We start from the raw sequence: 10,741 nt of genomic DNA, 5'->3' as shown, positions 1-10,741 counted from the left end.
CACCCCGGCAGCCCACGCCCCCCACCCCCACCACCCCCCCCCCCCCCCCCCGCCCCGATCGGACCACCCTGGGACGCAGGACCCGCCAGCAGCCCCCCCCCCCCTCCACCCCCCCACCCCCCCCCGGGGATCGGACCCCCCGGGCTTCCGACCTACCTTGATCGCCGGTCTCCGTCGAAAGCATCTTGCGATCCTCTATCCTCGCCTTGCTCCGTGGGTCCTGATGGGTAGGATGACATCTCTTCACAGGGGGGCGGGAGGGGGGGGATGTGACATCTCTTCCCTGAGGGGAGGGGGAGGGGGGGATGTGTTGTCTCTGCCCCTGGGGGGGGGGTGTGGAGATGTCACATCCTCCCCCCCCATCCCCCCCCCAGGGAAGAGATGTCACATCCATCCCCCCACCACCCCCTACCCCCCCCGCCCAAGGAAGAGACATCACATCCCCACCCCTACACCCCTCAGGGAAGAGACGACATATCCCTCCGCTACCCTCCTCCTCCTCAGGGAAGAGACGTCACATCCCCCACCAACCGCCCCCCCCCCCCCCCCCCCCCCAGGGAAGAGATGTCACATCCTTTCCATTCCCCCCTCCCCCCCCCAGGGAAGAGGCGTCACATCCCACCCCACCCCCCGCCCCGCCACCAGGGAAAGTCAGAGGCAGTGCAGACAGCAGTATTGCCAGCGCTGCCTTTGACTTTCGTGCTCGGGCCGCGCTGAGTGCTGTCGGCTCCAGGCTGCGCATGCGCAGTTCGGTGCTCCGACAGATGCAAATGCGCTAGGCCCCGCCCACTGGACCCACGCCGAAAAAAGGCGTGTGGGGGCGCTGGAGCGCGGCTGCTGGGCGCGGGTCTGATTTACGACCGCACCCAGCACTTCGAGCCGATTTGGTAAAATCGGCCCCAATGTATTAGTTCTTTAACCTGCCTTTACCTGTCTGTAGTTATACCTTTTACCATAGTTTCCTAATCTACCAAATCCAATTTTCCCCCCATACCTTCATAGTTTTCAGAGAACCATAGAATTTACAGAATCCCTACAGTGCAGAAGGAGACCATTCAGCCCATCGAGTCTGCACCAACCATAATCCCACTCAGGCCCTATTCCTGTAATCCCACGTAATTACTTTGCTAATCCCCCTGACACTAGGGTCAATTTAGAATGGCCAATCAACCTAACCCGCACAGCTTTGGGCTGTGGAAGGAAACCGGAGCATTCAGAGGAACCCAAGCAGACACGGGGAGAACGTGCAGACTCCACACAGAATGTGGCCCAAGGCCGGAATTGAACTCATGTCCCTGGTGCTGTGAGGCAGCAGTACTAACCACTGTGCCACCGTACCGCCCACATCCTCACCATCTCTGCTGAAAGAAGTTTTGAAACACTCACCGCACCGTTTCTCAAATTGCTCTCCCTGTTAATTACTTCTGTTAATTACAAAGCTCCAGATTTTCAAAGCAATCTTTCTATTGACCTCATTTCCCACATTATTTCTTCTTCATAACATCTCAACCACATGGAATAGTTACAGCGGGGGGAGGCGGGATGGGGGAAACAACAGAAATGGGGAAATGTGCAAACTCTACACAGACAGTGACCTGAGGCCGGAATTGAACCCGAGTCCCTGGCACAGTGAGGCAGCAGTGCGAACCACTGTGCCACCGTGCCGCCCAAATCTTTGTTTAGAATTATGACCTTAGTCTCTCGTTGAACTACATCACTTTAAAACTTAATGTAAAATTCTTCCATATTATGATCACTCTTTCCTAAAAACTCCTTTACAACAAGATTGCGAATTTAGCCCACTTTCATTGCACATACTACTGGTGAGAATGTGGGGGGATGATAAGGAAGTTTGCAGATGACACAAAGATTGGCAGGGTGGTTAATAGTGAGAAAGGAGGTCTTAGATTGCAGGAAGATATCGACGGGTTGGTCAGGTGGGCAAATCAGTGCGAGATGGAATTTAACCCTGAAAAGTGTGAAGTGATATACTTTGGAAGGAATAACAAGACAAGGGTGTGCTTAATAAATGGCAGGACACCAGTAAGCTCAGAGGATCTTGGGGTGCTTATCCACAGATCCCTGAAGGAGGGAGGACAGGGGAATAGAATAGTTAAGAAGGCATATGGGACACTTGCCTTTATCAGTCGTGACATAGATTATAAGAGCAGGGAGGTTATGTTGGAGCTGTACAAAACTTTGAAGAGGCCACAGCTGGAGTACCATGTACATTTCTGGTCACCTCACTATAGGAAGGATGTGATTGCATTGGAGAGGGTGCAGAGGAACCAGGATGCTGCCTGGGCTGGAGCGTTTGAGCTTTGAGGAGAGGCTGGCCAGGCTGGGACAGTTTTCTTTCGAGCAGGGAAGGCTGAGGGGGGACCTGATTGAGGTGTATAAGAAGATATGGGGTATGGACAGGGTGATAGGAAGTAGCTGATCCCCTGAGTTGAAGGGTCAATAATGAAGGGGCATCATTTGAAGCAAAGGAGGTTTAGAGGGGATTTGTTGAAAAATCCTTTTCACCCAGAGGGTGATGGGAGTCTGGAATGCGCTGCCTGGGAGGGTGGTAGAGGTGGAAAACATCACAACCTTTAAAATGTACATGGATGAGCACTTAAAATCTCATAACATTCAAGACTGTGGACCAAGTGCTGGAAAATGGGATTGGTCAGATTTAATGTAGTTTTGGTGCTGCAGACTCGATGGGCCAAAGGGCCTCTTCAATATTCGATGGCTCTATGGGCGGGATTTTACAGCCTTGCTCGGGCAAGACTGGAAATTCCCGCCCGAGGTTAATAGAGATTTCTGTTGTCGGACCCTCACCCTCGCCAATCACGTGGCGGGCAAGGTGATAGATCTCTGGCGAATGATTCCATACTGGATCTAAAACAGCCCATTTCCAAATAAAAGTAAAATAAAATACCGCAAATGTTGGAAATCTGAAATAAAAACAGAAAGTGCTGGATAACCTCAACAGGTCTGCCAGCATCTGTGGAGAGAGAAACAGAGTTAACCGCCGGAATTCTACCGCCCCAACCCACACAGGAATCGGAGCGGGCGAGGGGTGGACAACGGGAAGGTCCGTTGACCTGGGGTGTGATTTTCCAGTCTCGGGTCGAGTGAGGCCATAAAATCTCACCCAACGTTTCAAGTCCATTTGACACTTCTTCAGAATTAAGTTGAAGTTTATTTATTTTAAGTTTATTTATTAGTCACAAGTAGGCTTGCATTAACACTGCAATGAAGTTACTGTGAGAATCCCCTAGTCGCCACACTCCGGCGCCTGTTCAGGTACACTGAGGGAGAATTTAGCATGGCCAATGCACCTAACCAGCATTATGGTATAAGAATATTATGGTCCTGCAGTAGTAAGTGATAGTTTGAGTGGCCCGTCAAATCCGTCGGAGAAGGCATGCCTTGGCGAGATCGTAAAATCCTGGGCATGGGGTCCCACACCAGGAGAAATGTGAACATATCTGATAGACAAGCCATTAAAATGGGACGATAGACCACACATGTGACCCAGAACATTATTATCAAAGAGTTTGAGATAACATCGGGGACTGTAAGAGGAAGGAAATGAGTGAGGAGAAAGAAAGTTCACTTTGTTAATTTTCGTACCGAAATTACAGCAAGATTAACATTCTGTGCATGTTGCCTTAGGATGGGAGCAATTAATATCAGTGACACATTGAGGGAGATATAGTCTCAATTAACATTATAAAACCCATGATTAATAGTTCATTCACAACACACTCATTTCTGCTTCTCAGTTTGCGTTCGAGATACAAGACTGTGGGGTTGACCTGACATTCACAGTGGTGAAGATGAACCATTATAAACAGCAAACAATGAAACTAAAGGCAAAAAATCCAAAGCAAACTGGGTTCCTGAAGGCAATTCCTTCTCAGTACTGTTTGCTTATCTTTTATGTCTCTCTCCCCTTCTCTCCTGAAGGTAGCATTGCGATACTGGAGGAAGGATAAGAAACAGCAATACAAACTAAATGAGACAATTGGAAAGGAGACGCAAGAACAGAGAATCCTGGAGTTGAAGGTGTGTAAATTTTTAAACGTGGCAGCACAAGCTGTTGCACAAGATCTTTGTTCTTCTAAACACAGCTCAAATGCAAGGAGGTTATGATTTATTTTATTGATATATGTGAAGTGGGCGTCGCTGCCAAGGCCAGTATTTATTGTCCATCCTTAATTACCCTTGAGTAGGTGGTGGTGAGCTCCCTTTCTGAACCGCTGCAGTCCATGGTGTGTGGGGACACCCACAGTGCTGTTTGGGAGGGAATTCCAAGATATGGACAGCATGGTGGCACAGTGGTTAGCACTGCTGCCTCACAGCGCCAGGGACCCGGGTTCGATTCCTGGCTCGGGTCACTGCCTGTGAGGAGTTTGCATGTTCCCCCCGTGTGTCTGTGTGGGTTCCCTCTGGGTGCTCCGATTTCTTCACACAGTCCAAAGATGTGCCGGTTAGGTGAATTTGGCCATGATAAATTGCCCCTTAGGTGTCAGGGGGACTGGCTCGGGTAAATGCATGGGTTTATGGGTATAGTGCCTGGGTGGGATTGCGTTCAGTGCAGACTCGATGGGCTGAATGGCCTCCTTCTGCACTGTAGGATTCTATGATTCTATGATATTGACCCGGCAACAGTGAAGGAATGGCCATATATTTCCAAGTAAGAAGTCTCACAACACCAGGTTAAAGTCGAACAGGTTTATTTGGTAGCACAAGCCACTAGCTTTCGGAGCACTGCTCCTTCATTAGGTAAGTGAGGGTTCTGTTCACAAACAGGGCATATAAAATCACAAACTCAATTTACAAAATAATGGTTGGAATGCGAGTCTTTACAGGTAATCAAGTCTTAAAGGTACAGACAATGTGAGTGGAGAGAGGGTTAAGCACAGGTTAAAGAGATGTGTACTGTCTCCAGCCAGGACAGTTAGTGAGATTTTGCAAGCCCAGGCAAGTCGTGGGGGTTACAGATAGTGTGACATGAACCCAAGATCCCGGTTGAGGCCGTCCTCATGTGTGCGGAACTTGGCTATCAGCCTCTGCTCAGCGACTCTGCGCTGTCATGTGTCATGAAGGCCGCCTTGGAGAACGCTTACCCGAAGATCAGAAACCAAATGCCTGTGACCGCTGAAGTGTTCCCCAATGGGAACAGAACACTCTTGCCTGGTGATTGTCGAGCGGTGTTCATTCATCTGTTGTCATAGTGTCTGCATGGTCTCCCCAATGTACCATGCCTCGGGACATCCTTTTCTGCAACGTATCAGGTAGACAACGTTGGCCGAGTTGCAAGTGTAGGTACCGTGTACCTGGTGGATGGTGTTCTCGCGTGAGATGATGGCATCTGTGTCGATGATCCAGCACGTCTTGCAGAGGTTGCTGTGGCAGGGTTGTGTGGTGTCGTGGTCACTGTTCTCCTGAAGGCTGGATAGTTTGCTGCGGACAATGGTCTGTTTGAGGTTGTGCGGTTGGTTGAAGGCAAGAATTGGGGGTGTGGGGATGGCCTTGGCGAGATGTTCGCCTTCATGTTGAAGGTTCCGGAGAAGATGTCGTAGCTTCTCCGCTCCGGGGAAGTACTGGACGATGAAGGGTGCTCTGTCCGCGTGTCCCATGTTTGTCTTCTGAGGAGGTCGGTGCGGTTTTTCGCTGTGGCGCGTCAGAACTGTTGATCAATGAGTCGAGCACCATATCCTGTTCTTATGAGGGCATCTTTCAGCGTCTGGAGGTGTCTGTTGCGACCCTCCTCATCTGAGTAGATCCTGTGTATACAGAAGGCTTGTCTGTCGGGGATGGCTTCTTTAACGTGTTTAGGCTGGAAGTTGGAGAAGTGAAGCATCGTGAGGTTATCCGTGGGCTTGCGGTACAGTGAAGTGCTGAGGTGACCGTCCTTGATGGGGATGCATGTGTCCAAGAATGCAACCGATTCCGGAGAGTAGTCCATGGTGAGTCTGATGGTGGGATGGAACTTGTTGATGTCATCATATAGGTGTTTCAGTGATTGTTCAACATGAGTCCAAAGGAAGAAAATGTCATCGATGTATCTAGTGTATGGCATCGGTTGAAGGTCCTGTGCGGTGAAGAGGTCTTGTTCAAACCTGTGCATGAAGATGTTGGCATATTGAGGTACAGATTTTGTCCCCATGGCTGTTCCGTGTGTCTGGATGAAGAACTGGTTGTTGAAGGTGAAGACATTGTGGTCCAGGATGAAGCGGATGAGTTGTCAAATTGCATCTGGAGATTGGCAGTTGTCGGCGTTGAGTACTGAGGCCGTTGCAGCAATGCCATCGTCGTGGGGGATGCTGGTGTAGAGTGCCGAGACATCCATTGTGACAAGGAGTGCTCCTGGTTCAACTGCTCCATGTGTGCTGAGTTTCTGTACGAAGTCCGTAGTGTCACAACAAAAGCTGGGGGTTCTTTGCACAATGGGTTTCAGGATACCCTCGACGTAGCCAGAGAGGTTCTCGCACAGAGTCCCATTGCCCAATACAATGGGATGGCCAGGTGTGTTTGCCTTGTGTATCTTCGGGAGGCAGTAGAGATCTCCAATGCGGGGAGTACGTGGGATGAGAACACCGTGGGTGCTCTGAAGGTGATGCGTGTTACTGTTTGTAAATTGAGTTTGTGTCTTTATATGCCCTGTTTGTGAACAGAACTCCCACTTATCTGATGAAGGAGCAGCGCTCTGAAAGCTAGTGGCTTGTGCTACCAAATAAACCTGTTGGACTTTAACCTGGTGTTGTGAGACTTCTTACTGTGTTTACCCCAGTCCAACGCCGGCATCTCCACATCACATATATTTCCAAGCCAGGATGGTGAGTGGCTTGGAGGAGAGCTTGCAGGTGGTGGTGTTCCCATGTATCTGCTCCTCTTGTCCTTCTCGGTGGTAGAGATTGCAGGTTTGGAAAGTGCTGTTGAAGGAACGTTGCTGAGTTGCTGCAGTGCATCTTGTAGACGGTAAACAGTTAGCTGCCGCTGTGCATTGGTGGTGGAGGGAGCAAATGTTTGTGGAAGCAGGTAGTAATCAAGCAGGTTGCATTGTCCTGGATGGTGTCAAACTTCTTGAGTGTTGTTGGAGCTGCACGCATTCAAATAGGACAGATTAACACTCCTGACTTGTCCCTTGTAGATGGTGCACAGGCTTTGAGGAGTCAGAAGTGAATAATTTACAGCGGAATACTCAGCCTTTGACACTGTGGTGAACCATAGTGGGTTCCATAGCCATGGATGGTCAGCACTATGGGGGTTTGTAGATATGTTACTGTTGTCACTGTTGGGGTTAGGGTTGGGCTGTTCTACCTGTTGATATTGTTCTGTGGTACACTCCAGTTGGCTCCGCCTACCAGGGGAAGTATAAAGGTCACTGCACTGCCTGGAGACCCTTTAGTCTGGGATTGTATTGTATATAGTGTGCTCCATTCTTGTCAGTAATAAAAGCCTTTATTTCCCGGGTACAATCTAGCTTCCCGAGTGATTTAATCGCGCATCAGACACGTTCTTGTAGCCACCGTCTTCATGTCTTGTTTATTAAATTTGAAACCGTGGAATATACAGTTTAGACCCCAGCTGCAGTATTGTGTCCCATTCTGGATATGAAAGGGTGTTAAGTTCTTGGAGTGGAGGTATATAATAATGATGGCAGGGCGAACAGCCTTGTGTAGAGAGACGAGACAAGGTTCTTCTTAGAGCTCTGTAGGTTAAGGAGAGAAATTACTGGGCTGTTTCACCGTTTTTGTTCTTTCCTGCACCCCCATAAATATTGGGGTTGAGGATTCTGCATCGCTGACATGGGACTGGTTGCTGCTGGCATTGGATACAGGAAACAAGCTTGAGTCTCATTTCCCAGCCCCAGCATCCGTCACCCTGAAACAACAAAATTCACAACAAAAGCCCCCGAAGATAAAACATTGCAGGTTACTTTGGCAAGACTGATGCTATTTCTGGGTGAGTTTGTCGGCTGCTCTGGAGCTTTACTGCAATGAGATTTGCATACAGGACAGAGGAGTCTGGTTGGGACAGCTGGAAGTCTGGCTTTCCCCGAACGCCGTGGGGTTTTAAACATGCACGCACAGCTCACTTCCCAGAAGCCAGACTGGCCTGGCCCTCTGATGGGTGGGGAACAGTGCAGCAGAGGTTGCGGGAATGAGGAGGGAAATTACTGCTGAGAGAGAGAGATTGCGAGGGGAGGGGAGGGGAGCATGGTACAGCATGGCCTAGAGGCTAGACCGAGGAGCGTGGGGCGGGGGGGGGGGGGGGGGAGGGGGGGGGTGTGGGGGGGGCAAGGATAGTTGTCAGAGTCGGGAGCTGGGGCTGAATCAGTGATTGCGAGGGGTCACTTATTGCTGTGGTAGGGTTGGAGGTTGCTCGCAATGGGTGGGTGATTGTCATGAGGTTGGGTGGGGGTCACTGGGACTGATGATCACAGGTGGGATTCGAACATGGTGGCGGGGTAGTGGGGGTTTAATTCTCTCAGCAGGTATGTAACTTGGGTTTCCCAAGTTGGCGCTGTGGCGTAGTTGGTTAAAGCATCTGCCTAGTAAGCAGGAGATCCTGAGTTCTAATCTCAGCGGTGCCTTGGCCTGGGAGGTCTTTCAATGGAATTTATTTCCTTCTGCATGCAGGGTGAATTTCATCTGTTGCCAAGCATGAACTCCTGGTGGAATTAATTTCTGAGAGGGGAGAATACTTTCGAAGGCAGGAGAATGGGGATGAGAAAAATATCAGCCATGATTGAATGGTGGAGCAGACTCGATGGGCCGAGTGGCCTAATTCTGCTCCTATGTCTTATGGTCTTCCCAGGGGGGAGCTGGAAAAGCACTCATAGCTTCCGTGTAACAATCCATGGGCCCTAATCACCAGAGAGTGACAATCACCATTAGATTGTCCCCTTTTTAAGAACATAAGAACTCGGAGCAGGAGTAGGCCATCTGGCCCCTCGAGCCTGCCCCACCATTCAATAAGATCATGGCTGATCTTTTTGTGGACTCAGCTCCACTTACCCACCCACTCATCATAACCCTTAATTCCTTTACTGTTCAAAAATTTACCTATCCTTGCCTTAAAAACATTCAATGAGGTAGCCTCAACTGCTTCACTGGGCAGGGAATTCCACAGATTCACAACCCTTTGTGTGAAGAAGTTCCTCCTCACTTTTTCCGGCACTAAGTGCCATTTAGGGGGCATAGGTTTGAGGTGTGAGGGGCAAGATTTAAAGGAGATGTGCGAGGCAAGTGTTTTACACAGAGGGTGGTGGGTTCCTGGAACTCGTTGCCGGGGGAGGTAGTGGAAGCAGATACAGTAGTGACTTTTAAGGGGCATCTGGACAAATACATGAATAGGATGGGAATAGAGGGATACGGTCCCCGGAAGGGCAGAGGGTTTTAGTTCAGTCAGGCAGCATGATCGGTGCAGGCTTGGAGGGCCGAAGGGCCTGTTCCTGTGTTGTAATTTTCTTTTGTTTGTTTTGTTTGTAAGGCAGGTAAGTCTAAAGGCCCCAGCCACGATGAAAAGGCAGGGATAGGCTAAGTGTGTGAGGTAAGGGTGTTGGATGGGGAGGGAGGGGGGAGGGTTGGTCAGTGGAGGGGTCAGGTGGTGGGGGAAATGGTCAAGTGGTCAGTGGGAAGATCGGCTGGTGACGAGGGTGGGCGGGTCAGGGGGGGCATTCTCGGGGCATGCTAATCAGTGAGGGTAGTCGAGAGCACATTGGGCTGTGGTTGGGTAGGGGGGTGGGGGACAGTTGAGAGGCGGGGTAATCGGAGGGCTGGGAGAGTAGTCGAGGGGGTGGGGGCTTGTTGAGGGGTTGGAAAGGCAGTCAGAGAGCGGGGGTTAGTTGGTGGGGCCCCCTTATGGGTCAGGAGGGTAGTTTGGGGATTGGAGAATTGTCTGGGGTTCCAGTGGTGGGGGAGGGAGGCAGGGTGGGGGGTAGTTATATAGTTACCTAGAAGGTGGAGTGGTTTTAATTCTTCTAACTTTTCCTGGGTAACTAATCCTGTAAAACAATCAGAACCACCTGAAGACTGCGATTTAAATTGGAGTTGTTTCACGTAGTTCCCATTGTTGACTAATTGTCCTGCACAGCATTGAAATCCCCAGCAAGTGCCGTGTAATCCTTATGTGGGAACGTCCGGAGGAGGGTGGGAGGAGGTGGTGGGGGGAGATGTCCTCCCGTGCATCTTTGGGGGTCGCCCTCCTCTCCCGAGGTACAGCGCCACAGAGATCGAAGGTTATGGGCCCTGGTGTCCCTTTAGCCTGCTGGGTTTCCCCGAGGACCAAGAACCCTGTGATTAATCCTGGAGGAAGTTCAAAATCTGAGAGACAGAATCCTTATGAAAATATTTAACCCAGCAACCAAGCTCCTGGGACCAAGTTGGTCCCCCACACCGTTACACCTCCACTTGAAATGGAAATAGACCAATTGGTTCAGTTTGGAGATTTATAAAATGTCAACATCCCACCCAATCTAAACCCACACATGTCCGAGGTTTGGAAATGTTCTATTCTTTGAGTTTAAAATGGTTCTTGCGAGAGCAATTGAATAATTTAGCAAATCCTGCCACACTCCCCACACAGGTTCTGACACGAGTGAAAATCTACGATGCACCAACAGTCTATTTTATCCCTTAACACAGTTACGGTTTTAAAAAGGGTTATTGTAAGTAATTCAAGTGATCTTGTCAGTTTCAGTTGAATCTACTTGGAAACAATTTAACTCAAGACTCGT

General features: G+C 49.9%; 1 non-coding gene across 1 annotated transcript; it reads left to right on the top strand.

The window, feature by feature from the left end:
• Window positions 1-8,522: 8,522 nt before the first annotated feature.
• Window positions 8,523-8,596, top strand: trnat-agu (transfer RNA threonine (anticodon AGU)). Its single transcript has one exon. It is a non-coding gene; the product is annotated as a tRNA-Thr (tRNA).
• Window positions 8,597-10,741: the final 2,145 nt, after the last annotated feature.

This window comes from Mustelus asterias, chromosome 4 (genome assembly GCF_964213995.1).
Source record: "Mustelus asterias chromosome 4, sMusAst1.hap1.1, whole genome shotgun sequence".
In the NCBI taxonomy this organism is placed as follows: Eukaryota; Metazoa; Chordata; class Chondrichthyes; order Carcharhiniformes; family Triakidae; genus Mustelus; species Mustelus asterias.
Note: the sequence above shows the minus strand (reverse complement) of the source record. Positions and strands in the feature narration are given on the sequence as shown.